Source organism: Gopherus flavomarginatus, assembly GCF_025201925.1.
Source record: "Gopherus flavomarginatus isolate rGopFla2 chromosome 13 unlocalized genomic scaffold, rGopFla2.mat.asm SUPER_13_unloc_1, whole genome shotgun sequence".
Taxonomy (NCBI): domain Eukaryota; kingdom Metazoa; phylum Chordata; order Testudines; family Testudinidae; genus Gopherus; species Gopherus flavomarginatus.
The window spans coordinates 4,301,514-4,318,471 of NW_026114609.1; the positions used below are offsets into that span (position 1 = coordinate 4,301,514).

At 50.1% G+C, this 16,958-nt stretch overlaps 1 long non-coding RNA gene across 2 annotated transcripts in view; it reads left to right on the forward strand.

The window, feature by feature from the left end:
* LOC127041005 (uncharacterized) overlaps positions 1 to 16,958 on the forward strand; it is a 367,956-nt gene that overhangs the window by 315,665 nt on the left and 35,333 nt on the right. The window lies entirely within an intron of this gene.

Below are 16,958 nucleotides of genomic sequence, written 5' to 3' on the forward strand. Positions count from 1 at the left end.
CCCCATCTTCACTGAGCCAGTCTGGTAAGGTCTCGAGTGCCCCCTCCGGCCTGGCAGCTGAGAGTCTGTGCAGACATCAGCCCCCCTGCCAGCCCCACAGGCAGCAGCAGCGCCAGCCCCCCCAGCACCACAGGGGCACTCAATGCACTTCCTGTGGGGAAATGGCTCCTTGGCGTCCTGCTGCTAGTGTGAGAGCCAGGAGAGAGCAGTGTCTGGCTCACCTTGGGGGAGAGAAGAGACCTGATGAGAGCTGATCTTCAGTCTCCCCCGCAATGCTGGTCAGTTTTATTGCCACTGTAATAGTCAGTGCTTCCCTTCAGAGCTGGCCCTAGAGGGGTGCAGGACCTGGGACAAATCCCCCCCTTTCTGCCCTTCCCCACTCCACTCCTTCCCCCAAGGCCCACCCCTTCCTGCCCTGCATCTTCATGCTCCATTCCTCTCCCTGCACCCCACTGAACAGCTGACCACTGGCAAGGGGAGGTGCTGAAGGGGAAGAGCAGGAGCTTGTCCACAAGGCCCGAAGCAGGGGCAGAGCTGGCTGCCAGTGGGTGCTGAGCACCATTTTTTCCCCCCTGTTGGTTTTGCAGCCCCGTAGCACCCATGCATTCACTGACTCGGCTCCTTTCATGCTCTAAAGAGAGGAGCAGAACCAGGTGAGTGGCAGAGACTTCTGGTGCTGAGAGTTTGCCTGACACCTCAGGGACACAGGGTGAGGTGGTGTCCCAGGCATCTCTATGAAAGGAGCAGAACAGGATTTACTGGGGGTGGGGAGAGAATTGAGCGCATCAGTTTGTATAAAGGTATTGCGTGGGTGGAAAGCTGTGAGCAGGATTCAAACCTACGGAGAGGAATACTATTGGATTTATCAAGTCTAACACCTTAACCACTCAGCCATCAGCATAATAAGGTTTCAGTTCCACAGAATAAATAATCACAATGAACTGGTCAATAATCACAATGCCCAGGCCTGAAGATTTCCCACAGCAAACCTGGCTCCCAAAGCACAGGGGGGATTTGAGATTTGTTCTCTTTGCTTAGCCATGTGCAGTTGCACAGAGAGCACCTTCAAAAGTCTCCCCTCCCACAGAGCAGGAATGGGAAATGATTCTCAACTTGAAGCCTGATGTGAATGAGAATATCTGGACCAAGGGGACAGGGACTGGTCTTTGCTAGAGAAACCACTGTCAAGTTTTAGCCAATTAGGACAAGTCAGCAAATAAGAACAACCTCAGGTATCAGTAACTGCTACAGGTTGCGAATTCCTACATGTAGCAGTTTCTGGCACTACACCTGTGCATCTCTGCTCCCTGATCTTCTTGGGCTCCTGCTCTCTCCTTAGCTCCGCCCCACTCTGGCCCAGACAGTTGCAGCTCACACAGAGGATGGGACTCCCTCATTTGATTGCCTGGCCTGTCAGTCCGGCTAACTTTGAGCTTTGGCCTCTCCCCATTGCCCCGGGGTCTGTCAGTCTCAGGGTCCTGATTTCCCATTGGCCCTTCCCCCTTCTATTGGGACTGGGAACTGGCCAACCAACCCGCCTCCCACCAAGTTTTAATAAAGGGCCAAGAGCAGGCCCATTACACAAACCAGCCCTGTGAGGGTCACCGATGGGCAGAGAAGGCCACACAAGCTGGTCCCATGATGTAACACTCAGCAACCAGGATTCTGAATCCGCCAATCTGAGTTCAAATCTCAGTCAGACCTTGTGTTGGTTTGCAGTAAAGCCCTGGAGCTCAAAGTGCTCCTCTTTCCTGTCTCCAGTTGTGCAAGAGTGAGTCTGTCTTTTCCCTGCTGCTGGGTGACTCACACCCGCTGGAGCCAGGTCTCTGGTCAGGATGGCTGCAATGGGTTGGGGCTCGAGAACTTGCCACCCTGGCTTCTGCTGTCTGCAGTCCTGCAGTTTGACTTGATGGTAGGGATTCTTGCTGCTTCATCTAATGCCCACAAGTTTGGCCCTTGTGCTTCCCACCACACTTTTCCTCTGGCCCACATGGCGCTTGAAGAAAGGAGTGCCAGGGCTGGAATTAATAGTCAGGGCTTGGCAGGAGGGAGGAAGAGTCCCAGGCTGGAGCCCCACACACCTTCCCTCCTCCGGGCACCTAGAGCAGAGGCAGCCCAGCTCTGTCTGCTGGATACCTCAGCAGAGTAGGTGAGTTCATGTAAATACAGTCTGGTCCCAAAGCCTCCCCCTAACCCTGGCTCGTCACTAGCTGTCAGGGGAGAGCTCATTCACACCTTGCTTACAAATCATAATTGTACTTTATAAGGTTGGCCATCATTGCCAAAACCAATGCACCAACATTGTTAGCAAAAACAACAGCTGTGTGACAAAACCAGGCTTTGTCCAGACTTTTTTAAAAACCTATTATACTTTCTCAGGTACAAATGTTTTTCATACATTGTATCTGCTTTTACAGTGTGTATTGACGTTTCAATTTCAATTCAAACTTGCAGCCAATGACAACATTGGCAACACTGCATGAAATTAGTTCTCCACTGGGGGGGGAGTGTTGGGGAAATTCAGGGGAGGAGGTGTACAGCCCCCTAGCTGGGGGGGCGGCATATAGGGAATGCCTGGTTTCACTGAATTAAGTCTTCTCAGGGCCGGTTCTAGCCATTTTGCCGCCCCAAGCACGGCGGCACGTCGCAGGGGGCGCTCTGCTGCTCGCCGATCCCCCGGCTCCGGTGGATCTCCCGGCAACCGGCAGAGCGCTCCCCGCGGCATGCCGCCCCAAGCACGCACTTGGTGTGCTGGGGGCTGGAGTCGGCCCTGAGTCACCTACTGCAGCACCTCAGTAGGTTACATCAGAGAGGAGCTGCAGTGTCTAGGCAGTGGGATGCCTGTGCCTTTAAGAGCCCAGCCCTGGGAAGCCCATGCTGAGAGGTGCTGCCTGTGGGAGGGGAAATAAAAAAGCCCTCTGCTCCCCCCATGCCCTATTTTTACAAACACTGGAGTCTCAGCCCCCCGGGGTAACTGTTACCCCTCTGCCCCTGCCTGTGCTGGGGTTTAACCCTGGCAGCGCCTCATCTCTGGGCTTAACTCTGGCTCCTCCCTGATTTTGCCCTTCAGTCCCTCTCCTAACTCTGCCTCCACTTCCTTGACCCCCCGTGACCAGTCAGTTCCCTCCCCTGCTCAGACCCTGGCCACCCACTCCTCTGATTTGCCCTTCTTTCCCCTCCTCTGATTTGCCATCCTTTGCCCCGTTTTAATCCCTGTAAAAAGTAGGGAGTGCTGGGTCCCATTCTTTGGGGGGGGGTTTGGTGCCTGGCCCCCGCCTGCCCAGTGCTCAAAGTGCCCCATGATCTTGCGGATGTTTGGTGAGTGCTGCAGGGTCACCTGCAGGAGGGAGAGGGACGCGGTTAGGAGGTGATGCAGCCAAGGATGCCTCACCCAACACTGAGATGCAGCCACCTCTAGGGTGGGTTGAACAAGTCAGCAAATTAATTTGGAAGAGGAAACGCACTGAAAGGACCGAGGCAGCTGCAGGAGAAAACCAGAAATAGCAGTATCCCTGGATCCCAGCCCTGCCCCTCCCCCATATTTCAATATGGCTCCATCCAACAGCTGCCCCCCGCCCCCCAATTGCAGGGCAGTGCCATGGAGCACACCGAGGCCTGCCTGTTTGCACAGGACATGTGACATCAGTGCCCCGGGTGGAGAGAGATGATGCTAAGGGAGAAGCACGCTGCAGACAGCCCCCTCGACAGAGAAAGAAATGCTAGGGGGTGCCGTGCTTCAAGGAGTGAGGGGGGTTGGCAGGGAGTGGGAGGATCTCCCCTCACAGTGGGTGCATCTGTCTCTTCCCCCAACAATTCCTCCCTAGCCCTACCCTGGCCCAGGCTAATCCCTGCCTAGCTACCAGGGTTACATTTGGCCTGGATTCCCCAGTTGCTGGTGGCATGGGAGCTGAGGAGCAAGAGCCTCTACTCCTCCTTCCTCTGAGACAGTTGCATGGGAAGTGACCAAACGAGCCTGCAGCACTGCTGCCTAGAGGAAACTGAGGCACCAGACAGTGATAGACACATCATGGATCTCCTCATCCTCATCCTCTTTTCCATATACAACCCGGGGGGGAGGGGCTAAACTCAGGGCAGTTGCATAGTCAACCAGAGGATGTTGTGAAGGACAAGACTATAACAGGGTTCAAAAAAGAACTAGATAAGTTTATGGTGGATAGATCCATCAAGGGCTATTAGCCAGGGTGGGCAGGGATGGTGCCTGTAGCCTCTGTTTGCCAGAAGCTGGGAATGGGCAATAGGGGACGGATCACTTGATGATTCCCTGCTCTGTTCATTCCCTCTGGGGCACCTGGCACTGGCCACTGTCAGCAGACAGGAGGATACTGGGCTAGATGGACTTTGCGTCTGAACCAGTCTGGCCGCTCTTATGTCTCCCTTGGAGCAGCAGTGACACCCAGTGGGCAATCAGAGTAATGCACTGAGTATGTTTCCCTTGGAGCAGCAGTGACACCTCGTGGTGATTCAGGGTAATGCACAGAAGGTGTTTCCCTTGATACAGCAGTGACACCCAGTGGCCAGGTGGTGTAATGCACAGCGTGTGTCTGCCTTCTAGGAGCAGTGACACCCACGGACCAGTCACGGTAGTAATGCACAGAGTGTGTTTCCCACAAATCTGAGTAATGCGCAGAGCATGTTTCCCAGGAAGTAGCAGTGACACCCAGTGACCAGCAGTGGTGGCATCAGCCTTTTCCCATTTGGTGGGGGACTGAGGTGGGCTAGACAAAAAAATTGGGAGCTGTGCCCCGATCACCTGGCCCCACTCTTCATGGGGGCCATGCCTCTGCTCCTTCTCAGTTAAAAGCCAGGCTCCTTTCCTCGCCAGGGTTTACAGCAATACAATCTTTATTAAAATAAAATAGTAAACAGGCTTACTCTAAATAAATAATCTATAGCTGTCCAAGTTTTAGTATTAAATTCAAAATCCTCTTAAATAACCCTTCAGAAACCAAAACCTAAATGAAAAATTGAAACCAAAAACAATGCTTAATTTAAAACCCAAACATTAAAAAACTTTGTTTTTAAAAATAAAAACTAACAAATCCCATACATTAATAATTTCAAATTTTTTTCAAAAAAGTGTGCTACAGCAGGATGATAAAATAATATAAAATAAAAAAGCCCAACCATTAAACCTCCTATAAAGGAATTGAATACTTGAATACTAGCCAAATCTGTATAAAATATGCAGAACTATGTCAAAACCGGTATTGCAGGTCAGCCATTCCATCCAGCAAATGGCGATGAAAAGCTCCACTCCAACTAAAAAAAAAAATTCCTAAACCAATAAATCAAAATAGTCACAGCCTGCCTAAAAAAAACCTACACAGAAGCAAAATTAAACCTGTACCAACACTGGAACAAACAATGTAAATTTCTAATTCTAACTTCTTGTTTCTCCCAGGAGGAAAGTGTTTTGCACCCCAGTAACCAGGCTGTTACTACAGATTTTTTCCAATGCCACCTACTGGTGCGCAGAGGGAATTGACCGAGTGATCTCCCTGCTAATTTAACTACCACCTTGTTCTCTGGCAGCAGCTCCATTGACGAGCTGGGGAGTGACCTGACAATGGCAGCACCCTATTTGCATATTAAAAGCCGGTGAGTACGTTTGGGGTGGGGACCCACATGCGAAGGGATGTGAACAAATTGGGGAGTCCAGTGGCAGGCAGCAAAAATGATTAGGGGGCTGGGGCACATATTTATGAGGAGAGGCTGAGGGAACTGGGGTTATTTAGTCTGCAGAAGAGAAGAGTGACGGGGGATTTGATAGCAGCCTTCAACTACCTGAAGCGGGGTTCTGAAGAGGATGGAGCTCGGCTGTTCTCGGTGGTGGCAGATGACAGAACAAGGAGCAATCGTCTCAAGTTGCAATGGGGGACGTCTAGGTTGGTTGGATATTAGGAAACACTATTTTGCTAGGAGGGTGATGAAGCACTGGAATGGGTTACCTAGGGAGGTGATGGAATAGCCATCCTTAGAGGTTTTTTAAGGTCAGGCTTGACAAAACTTTGGTTGGGATGATTTAGTTGGTATTGGTCCTGCTTTGAGCAGGGGGTCGGAGTAGATGAGCTCCTGAGATCTCTTCCAACCCCGATATTCTATGATTTACAAATGGGCCCTGAGCAATGTTCTCTTTAATTTGTTAACGTCCATGTGTGGAATTAAATTTTTTAGGTGTACCAATATGGAGGTGATGTGTGGTGGGGTGTGGCTGAGGGGTTTGGACTGTGGGAGGGGGCTCAGGACTGGGGCAGAGGGTTGGTTTGTGGGAGGGTGAGGGCTCTGGCTGGGGGTGTGGGCACAGTGGGCTTGGGATAAGGGGTTCAGGATAAAGGAGGGGACTAAGGGCTGGGTGTAGCCTATAGGACTAACCTGCTTGCTTGCACATATATATCTTTTCTTATAGTTTAAGTATTTGGCTTATTGTAATAGGTTTATAGATTTATATGAAAGTAAGTTTGACTGTAATGCAAGGGACCTACTACAGGCCATATCCTGTATGTTAAGCTAAGGCAAAGTTATCATATCTACGTTATGACCTTTTACTCAGAAAGCAAAGTTGACCTTTATCTTGTTACTTAAATACATAAGTACCCATGCCTGTCTAAGACCTTTACCTAGACCAATCGACAATGGAGAATGGCATGGGGGGGGGTTCAGTCTTGTACCCACAGACTTAATAGGTACACCACAAGGGAACTTCTGTGTGTATGCACATATCATCAATATGCACAAACATACTAGCCTGTGAAGTAAGCGTACCCTAATGTTTTGTGTGTGAGGAATGAAATTTGGGCATAGGAGGAAGGATTTCTGGCACTTGTGCCCTATAAAAGAGGTGACTCACCTTGCTAGAGCACTTCACTCTATCATTTTGACTTACTTCCTCCACTTTTTCTCTCTATTCTATCTATCTACTATCAGTAGGCTGTACTTGGTCTTCTTAACCTTTACGTTTCAAGGGAACTAGGCTAAGCTTGGTTTCCCAAAGTTTTTAGTCTTTGTTTATTAGGTTTTGATTTTAAGTTTAACTTAGTCAAGTAAACCCTACGTAACATTCGCTTTTTCTAAGCACTACATCTTTCACTCAAGAATTGAGAAACCTGAACTGCAAGGCTGGTCCTGTGTCTCTTACCACCAGGTTATCAGGGAAGGGTGTGAGTATATTAACCAAACTTTGTTGCATAGAATGCCATATGTATCTTCTGAATAGCAGTAATGCAACTGTAACTTTGTACCTCTGCTTATTTTACTATTTACTTACTATTTCACTGATTTTAATAAAAAGGTCTTTAAGGCTATAATCTGTCTCACTGTGAGTTTCCTGTCATATCCCCAAGGGTCCTTTGTAAATTCTGTGGAGCCTGATTCAGGATAAGAACTTTCATCTTCTGGTCAAACAGATTGGCAAGCCTAAAACCCATATTAATAATACTGATAATTAATTAGTATTCATATTACTAATTAAATTAAATACAATTAAAAGTAAACTAATACATTAAATTTCCACCATATTATCCTAATTAATATTATTAGTATACCCTAAATCAAGCGACATGGGGCAGAGAGTTGGGGTGCAGAGGGATAAGGGCACTGGCTCTGGGGGTGCAGCTCCAGGGTGGGGTTGGAATGAGAGGTTCGGGATGCAGGAGAGGGCTCAGGGTTAGGGCAGAGGGTTGGGCTGAGGGGGATGAGGGCTCTGGTTGGGGGAGCAGGTTCTGGGGTGAGGCCAGGGAAGAGGGGATTGAGGTACGAGAGGGGAGTCAGGCTAGGGCAGAGGGTTGTGGTGGGGGAGTGAGGGGTTGGGGTGCCGGCTGCCCCAGGGCTGCAGAGGGGGAGGACTTCTCCCATCCCCCTCTCACCAGAGCAGCTAGGGGCCAGGTGAGATGCACCTCTCCCCCCCTGCAGGAGCTCCGGTGGGCCTGGATGGAGGGAGGGGCTCCTCTGGAGGGCCTCGGCTGGGCCAGGCTGGGCCATGGACTCCTCTCTCCCACAGCTCTGGTGTGCCTGGGCTGGGACAGGGGAAGGGCTCCTCTCCCAGCCTGCACTGCCCTTGAGAGCCTGCTGCATGGCTGCACAGCTTACAGGGAACTGAGGTCTTAAACCCAGACAGGCTGAGATCCACTGGTCTCATCTGGAGATGGCTCCTTTCTGAGCTCCCTGCAGTGCCCAGCTCAGAGAGGAGCGGCTAACTGGAAGGCTGGTGGAGAGGAGCAGCTAGCTGGAAGGCTGGTGGAGAGGAGCAGCTAGCAGGAAGGCTGGTGGAGAGGAGCGGCTAGATGGATGGCTGGCGGAGAAGAGCAGCCAGTGGTGGAGACTGCAGCAGAACCCCATGGAGAGGTGTGGCAATCAGCCATCAACACAAGCAGCGGAACATGTAAGATGCCTCCCCATGCCTCCCCCCGGTTCCACTCAGGCTGGGAGGTAAAGTCTGCAGATAAACTTCTGAACTCTGGGGCTGCACTGACCAAGGACAGAAACTGTGGGTGGGGTGACTGTTGGGTTGCTGGACTTAAGACCCTGAGGGGAAAAAGACACGACAAACTTAATTGGGGTGGATCTTTTTCTCATGATTTTTGTTATGGAGCCTGTTTGTGGTGTTTCCCCACATAACGCTACATTGGTTCCCTCCTTTATTAAAAGGCTTTTGCTACACTCAGACTGCGCTTGCGAGAGGGGAAGTATTGCCTCTTAGAGGCACCCAGGGGGTGGTGTATAATTGTCCGGAGTCAGCGGGTGGAGGCTCAAGCCAGTTTTGCATTGTGTTATTGAAACAGAACCCCTAGATACTGACCCCGGCACTTGTTGCTGCCAACTCTGACGGGCAGAAGGGTTCCATTTTGGGGGGCTCGTCCGTGATCCCTGGGTCAGTATCCCTGTCAAGCACCTGTTGAGCGATCTACTACATTGGGAAACTATCGTGTTTATATTTTGAGGAAATGACTGTTTGTATAATGGCTAATATGTTAGGTTTGTTGGACCCAGGCTCAACAGCCTCTAGCTCAGGAGCCGCAGCCTCAGCCAACGATTGGGCAAAAGCACTGGGGCAAACATTGGAAAAGGTTGTGCTGTCCCATGCTACATCAGACTCTTGTTGTATGTTCAGGTTATTTGCTGGTGAAGAGGAGTTTGAACCCTGGTTAGAGCACACCACTGAAATGGTGCAGGAATGGGCCATACCCGATGCAGATGCCCAATGCAGAAAAGCACAGATGTCTACTAGAGAGCCTTATGGGCCCAGCATTAGATGCGATTTGCACCCTGAAGCTCATTGACCCTGGGGTCAGTGTGAAAGACTGCCTAGAGGCCCTTGATCACATGTTTGGGAGCATAGAGGGCTCTGAAGACAGCTACTGTAAGTTCCTTAATTCCCAACAGCTAAGGGGCGAGAAGGCTTCCGCCTATATACCGAGGCTGGAGAGATCGCTTCTGAGAGCTGTCATGAGGGGAGCAGTGACTGCTGAGCAGATGGATCAGACAAGACTGGCTCAAATTGTAAGAGGAACTCAGTATCAGAACCAGATTTTACTTCATCTCCGGCTAAGAGAACAACAGTAACATTCCCCAAGAAATGAGCCATCACTGAGAAATTTCGAGACTACTTATATGGTGCTCAGTTTCAAGTATGGACAGACAACCGATAACAATCCACTGACTTACGTGTTAACAAGGGCTAAGCTGGATGCTACAGGGCAGAGATGGGTGGCTACTTTTGCTAGCTGTGACTTCAGCATTCAATATCAATGAGGTGGTATACAGAGTGTGATTTGTGGGAACCACAAATCCTTGGCTGGGGAGAGGATGTAAGCAGGGTCAGTTTGAACTCTACCCTGACATTTGTTGGTGATCTGTTGTAAAGGACTTTTGGGGCTGATGTAATTTGCATGGTCACATCCACCCTGCATTGCATGATTGCTTGTCCAAATCATGACTTCAGCTGCTGTGGGATCCCTAGTCTCTTCGTTATTAGGGCAGGAGCAATAAAGTGTAGTTATAGTGGTTATATGAATGAAGGACAGCAGAAAGGTACTTGGCATTTCATGATTGATGGACTAACCGTAGCCTAAATCATTCTTGCTAGACAAGGCACATGAGTTCTAAAGCATAATGAATTGAAAGGCTGGTCAATCTATCTCTCTGTTTCATTTTCTACTTTAGAAGCCTGCTATTTACCACTTTCAGTAGTAAAAGTAGGCCATTGATTCCTACCTTTTCTTTCCTATCTGCTAAAGGGTTACTGATCCAGGAGAAGGAGGGGCTTGAGCTCTCTGGAATAGCTCTTGACTGTGAGTGGCAATCTTAGGCCAGACTGTTGAGAAGCAGGGCACAGCCCCCGAATCAGTGGTGGGTTTGAGACTTAGCTTTCACCAAGTGTCAGATTCTGGAGGATGTGCCTTTTATGACTTTTTAAACCAAAACTTGCTATTTGGGGATAATTTAAATGTTCTGTGCAGAGGGCTAGAAATGTTTTCATTAACCTGTATTTTAGATCATTTTAACATTCACTGGAATCAAAGTTTTAAATCTGTTCTTACCACTTTAAGAACTTCTACTTCCTCTATCTCAGGACTAGCTATGAAACTGATTTTTGGGAAGCGGGAAATGGAACAGCAGCTTCCTGCATCCACTGCACTCAGCGCCCTGTTATTGCGGCACTGAACCTCCAGGAACGGTGGCGCTTCCTTTGGGGAGAATATCGTGGTTGAAGAGCAGCGAAGAAAAGTGGTGTTGTCTGTCTTACCATTTGGTTTGTACTAAGAGTATGGTTTCCAGTCATTTGTAACTCTTTCATCAGTTACGTCTCATACATACCTTCATACATACCTAGCCCTCTCCTTGACTCCTTCATCCCCCCACCACCACCCACAACCCTAGCCCTGACTCTTGCACCCCCACCCATTCCCAGCGCCCCCTCTGCCCTGACACCTACACCCCCTCACATACCCAGCCCTGACCCCAGCCCTCTGCCCCCAGCCCTCTGGGTCCTGGCCGCCAGCCCCGCACAGCCCACTGCTGGTTTGGGGTTCTGGCTGAGGACCCTTGCCAGCCGGGGTCCCGGCCGCAGGCCCCGCTCAGCCCGCTGCCGGCCTAGGTCAACAGAACCCCAGACCAGCAGCAGGCTGAGCGGGCCAGCAGCATGAGATCAACATTTTAATTTCATTTTAAATGAAGCTTCTTAGACATTTTGAAAACCCTGTTTATTTTACAATACAACACTATTTTAGTTATATAATATACAGACTTATAGAGAGAGACCTTCTAAAAAATGTTAACATGTATTATCGGCACGCAAAACCTTACATTAGAGTGAATAACTGAAGACTCGGCACACCGCTTCTGAAAGGTTGCCGACCCCTGAGCTAATGTTACTTAGGGTTCATTTGACTATGTTCAAGCTAAAATCAAAACCTAATAAACAAAGAATAAAAACTTAGGGAAACCGAACTTAGCCTAGTTCCCTTGAAACTTAAAGTTTAAGAACAAGTACAGCCTGCTGATAGTACATAGAGAGAGAGTGGAGGAAGTAAGTCAGAATGATAGAGCAAAGTGCTCTAGCGAGGTGGGTTACCTCTTTTACAGGGCACAAGGGCCGGAAATCCTTCCTCCTATGCCCAAATTTCATTCCTCACCCACAAAATATTAGGGTACGTTTACTTCATAGGCTAGTATGTTTGTGCTTGGTGATGACATGTACATATGCACATAAGTTCCCTTGTGGAGTACCTGTTAAATCTGTGGGTACAACACTGAAAAAAACCCTATGCCATTCTCCATTGTCGATTGGTCTAGGTAAAGGTCTTAGACAGGAATAGGTACTTATCTATTTAAGTAACAAGATAAAGGTCAATTTTCCTTTCTTAGTAAAAGGTCACAACATAGGTATGCTAACTTTGCCTTAGCTTAACATACAGGATATGGCCTGTAGTTCCTTGTAAGTCATGTGCTCCAGTTCCCTAATCATTTTTATTGCCCTCTGCTGGACTCTCTCCAGTTTGTCCACATCCCTTCTCATGTGGGTCCCAACCCCAAAAGTACTCACATTTCACCCCATTGGCCCCAAAATGCCAGCTTTTAATATGTAAATAGGGTGCTGTCATGGTCAAGTCACTCCCGACTTCTCCAGTGGAGCCTGCTGGCCCAGAACAAGGTGAAAATTAGCCAGGATGTCACTCAGTCAATTCCCTGCGCTCCCAGCACGTGGTATCAGAAAGCTCCAAGATCGCTCACTTCCCTTTCTCTCATCAGCTTCAGGCCCCAGGGTTACAAATGCACAAACCAGTTGGGATTCTCCCCTGGCCTCAGGGTGTGGGGCTGCTCTGAGAGGATGGACTTGCACACTTGGGCTATTAGTGCAAAGATACAATTTCAATTTCTCTTAGAGAAATTGGAGGGCAATTTATATTTGGTAAAAATCTTATTTAGTGAAAGGAAAGCTGCAGTGACACTCTGGTTACTGGGGTGCAAAACACCTTCCTCGTGGGAGAAACAAGAAGTTAGAATTAGAAATTTACATCGTTTGTTCCTGCGTTGGTATAGGTTTAATTTTGCTTCTGTGTAGGTTTGTTTCAGGCTGTGACCATTTTGGTTTATTGGGTTGTTTTGGTTTTTTTAGTTGGACTGGAGCTTTTAATTGACATTTGCTGGATCGAATGGCTGTCCTGCAACACCAGTTTTGACATAGTTCTGCATATTTTATACAGATTTGACCAGTATTCAAGGATTCAGTTCCTTTATAGGAGGTTTTAGTGGTCATGCTTATTTATTTGATGTTATTTTATCATTCTGCTGTAGCACACTTTTTTGATAAAATGTTGAAATTATTAATTTACAGCATTTGTTAGTTTTTATTTTTACAAACCAAGTTTTTCTTAATGTTTGGGTTTTAAATTAAGCCTTGTTTTTGGTTTCCATTTAGGTTTTGGTTACTGATGGGATCTTTAAGAGAACTTTGGATTCAGTACTAAAATTTGGACAGATTTAGAATATTTAAAGTAAACTATGTTTACTATTTTATTATAATAAAGTTTGTATTGCTGTAAATCCTGGCCCGGGGGAGAGGAGATGAGCCTGTCCTTTAACTGAGAAGGAGCAGAGTCATGGCCCCCGTGAAGGGTGGGGCCAGGTGATGGGGGGCACAGCCCCTCAAATTTTTTTGTCTAGCCCATCTCAGTCCCCCACTAAAGGAGAAGAGTCTGATGCCACCCCTGCTGGTCACTGGGTGTCACTGCTGCTCCATGGGAAACATGCTCCATGGGAAACATTCCCAGATTGGTGGGAAACACACTATGTGCCATACCGTGACTGGTCCGTGGGTGTCACTGCTTGTAGAGGGCAGACACACGCTGTGCATTACGCCACCTGACCACTGGGTGTCACTGCTGTATCAAGGGAAACACCTTCTGTGCATTACCCTGAATGACCACGAGGTGTCACTGCTGCTCCAAGGGAAACATGCTCTGTGTGTTACCCTGATTGGCCACTGGGTGTCACTGCTGCACCAAGCAAAACACCTTCTGTGCATTACTCTGACTGCCCACTGGGTGTCACTGCTGCGCCAAGGGAGACATAAGAACGGCCAGACTGGTTCAGACGCAAAGTCCATCTAGCCCAGTATCCTCCTGTCTTCTGACAGTGGCCAGTGCCAGGTGCCCCAGAGGGAATGAACAGAACAGGGAATCATCAAGTGATCCATCCCCTATTGCCCATTCCCAGCTTCTGGCAAACAGAGGCTACAGGCACCATCCCTGCCCACCCTGGCTAATAGCCCTTGATGGACCTATCCACCATAAACTTATCTAGTTCTTTTTTGAACCCTGTTATAGTCTTGGCCTTCACAACATCCTCTTGCAAGGAGTTCCACAGGTTAACTATGCAACTGCCCTGAGTTTACCCCCCCTCTCCTGACCAGGTTGTATATGGAAAAGAGGATGAGGATGAGGAGAGCCATGATGTGTCTGTCAGTGGCTGGTGCCTCAGTTTCCTCTAGGCAGCAGTGCTGCAGGCTCCTTTGGTCTGTGCCCATGCAACTGTGTCTGGGGAAGGGGGAGTAGAGGCTCATTCTTCCCAGCCCCACGCCCCACCCCCAGCAACTGGGGAATCCAGGTCAAATTTAACCCTGGTAGCTGGGCCGGGATTAGCCTGGGCTGGGGTAGGGCTGGGGAGGAATTGGGAGGGAGACAGACACACCTGGTGTGAGGGAAGATCCTCCCATTCCCTGCCAACCCCCTTCACTCCTTGCAGCATAGCACCCCCTAGCATTTCCTTCTCTGTCATGGGAGCTGTCTGCTGCCTGCTTCTCCCTTAGCATCGTCTCTCCTCACCCTGGGGCACTGGCATTGCCCATCCTGTGCAAACAGGCAGGCCGCAGTGTGCCCCATGGCACTGCTCTGCAATTGTGGGGGCAGCTGTTGGATGTAGCCATATCAAAATATGGGAGTGGCAAGGCTGGGGACCAGGACTCCTGGGTTCTCCCCTCACATGTGGGAGGGGTGTGGAGGTTAGGGGGTAGATTAGGGGAGGGGCAGGGCTGGGATCCAGGGATACTGCTTTTTCTGGTTTTCTCCACCTCCTGCAGCTGCCTCGGTCCTTTCAGTGCATTTCTTGTTCCAAATTCATTTGCTGACTTGTGTAACTCACCCCAGAGGTGGCTGCATCTCAGTGTTGGGTGAGGCACCCTTGGCTGCATCACCTCCTAACTGCATCTCTCTCCCCCTTCGGGTGACCCTGCAGCACTCAGCAAACATCCACAAGATCATGGGGCACTTTGAGCACTGGGCAGGCAGGGGCCAGGCGCCCAGCCCTCCCTTCAGAGAATGGGACCCAGCACCCCCTACTTTTTACAGGGATTAAAAAGGGGCAAAGGAGGGCAAATCAGAGGAAGGGGTGGCCAGGGTCTGAGCAGGGAGTGGAAATTGACTGGTCGGGGGGTCAAGCAGCTGGAGGCAGAGTTAGGAGAGGGACTGAAGGGCAAAGTCAGGGAGGGGAGAAGGAGCCGGAGTTAAGCCCAGGGGGAGGCGCTGCCAGATGGTTAAACCCTGGCACAGGCAGGGACAGAGGGGTAACAGTTATCCTGGTGGGCTGAGACTCCAGTGTTTGCAAACATGGGTGGGGGGAGCAGAGGGATTTTTTATTTCCCTTCTCACAGGCAGCACCTCTCAGCATGGGCTTCCCAGGGCTGGGCTCTTAAAGGCACAGGCATCCCACTGCCTAGACTCTGCAGCTCCTCTCTGATGTAACCTACTGAGGTGCTGCAGTAGGAGACTCAATTCAGTGAAACTGGGCATTCCCTTTACGCCCCCCAGCCAGGCGGCTGTGCACCCCCTTCCCCGAATTTCCCCAACACCCCTTCCTTCAGTGGTCAGGTAGTTTGGAATGAGGGGTTGGAGTTGGGGGGGGCAAGTATCCCTCCAGACTATGCCTGTGTGCCGGAGAAGAGGACAAAGTTATTTGTTTGTCCAGGGTCCCGACCAAACATCGGTCGGGATGCGGGACAAACAAGAAAATATCAGGACAGTCCTGATAAAATCGGGACGTCTGGTCACCTTACATCAGGCTTCAAGTTGAGAATCATTTCCCATTCCTGCTGTGTGGGAGGGGAGACTTTTAAACGCACTCTCTGTGCGACTGCACATGGCTAGGCAAAGAGAACAAACCCCAAATCCCCCCTGTGCTTTGGGAGCCAGGTTTGCAGTGGGAATTCTGTAGTTCAGATGACTTCACGCCTGAGCATTGTGATCCTTTACCAGTTTCTCTAGCATTGGGGCAGTTTTTCACTCACAGCTATGATAGCCAAGTGGTTAAGATGTGGGAGTCGAAGTATAATAGGGTTTTCCTGTGCAGGTTTGAATCCTGCTCACAGCATTGCCTGTGTTTTGGCCAGTCTCTCACACGGGCAACACCTCTGTACCACCTCCTGAGACGTTTTCAATTCTTTCCCCACCCCAAGTAAATCCTGTTCTGCTCCTTTCATAGAGATCCCTGGGGCACCACTCACACTGTGTCCCTGGGGGGTCAGGCAAACTCTCAGCACCTGAAGCCTCTGCCACTCACCTGGTGCCCCATAGATCAGCCATAGCCCTGGTTCTGCTCCTCTCTCTAGAGTACGAAGGAAGCCAAGTCAGCGACTCCATGGGAGCTATGGGGCTGAAGAACCAGCTGAGAAAAAATAGGTACTCAGGACTCACTGGCAGCCAGCTCCTCCCCTGCCCACTACAGGCCTTGCTGACAAGCTCCTCCTATTCCCCTTGAGCACCTCCCACTTGCCAGTGATCAGTGGGGTTCAGGAGGCACTGGGTGGGGAGGGGGATGAGCAGGGACGGGAAGAGGTTGGGGAGGTTGAGGAATGGTGCAGGAAGTTGCAGGGTGGGAAGAGATGGGACGGGTGGGGCAAGGCATGGGGATGAAAGAGGGGATTTGTCCTTGACCCCAGGCCCCTCTAGGGCCAGCGCTGAAGGAAAACGCTGGCTATGACAGTGACAATACAACTGACCAGCATTGCGGGGGAGGCTGAGGGAGATCCACACTCATCAGGTCTCTTCTCTCCCCCAAGGTGAGCCAGACACTGCTCTCTCCTGTCTCTCTAGCAGCAGGATGCCAAGGAGCCATTTCCCCACAGGAAGTGCATTGAGTGCCCCTGTGGTGCTGGGGGGTGGGGCTGGCACTGCTGCTGCCTGTGGGGCTGGCAGGGGGGTTGATGTCTGCACAGACTCTCAGCTGCCAGGCCGGAGGGGGCACTTGGGACCTTACCAGACTGGCACAGTGAAGATGGGGGGTTGACAGAGCAATACAGATGCTTTCCAGAGCACGGAGCAGCATCCGCCCATGCAGCCAGTCAATGAGCATTTCCCACAGCCTGGAGGGAGGCAGCAGCTGCTGTTCCAGCTGCTCGGGAACAAGCCCTGCCAGCCAACAGACACTTCTTACTCACCACAGCTAAA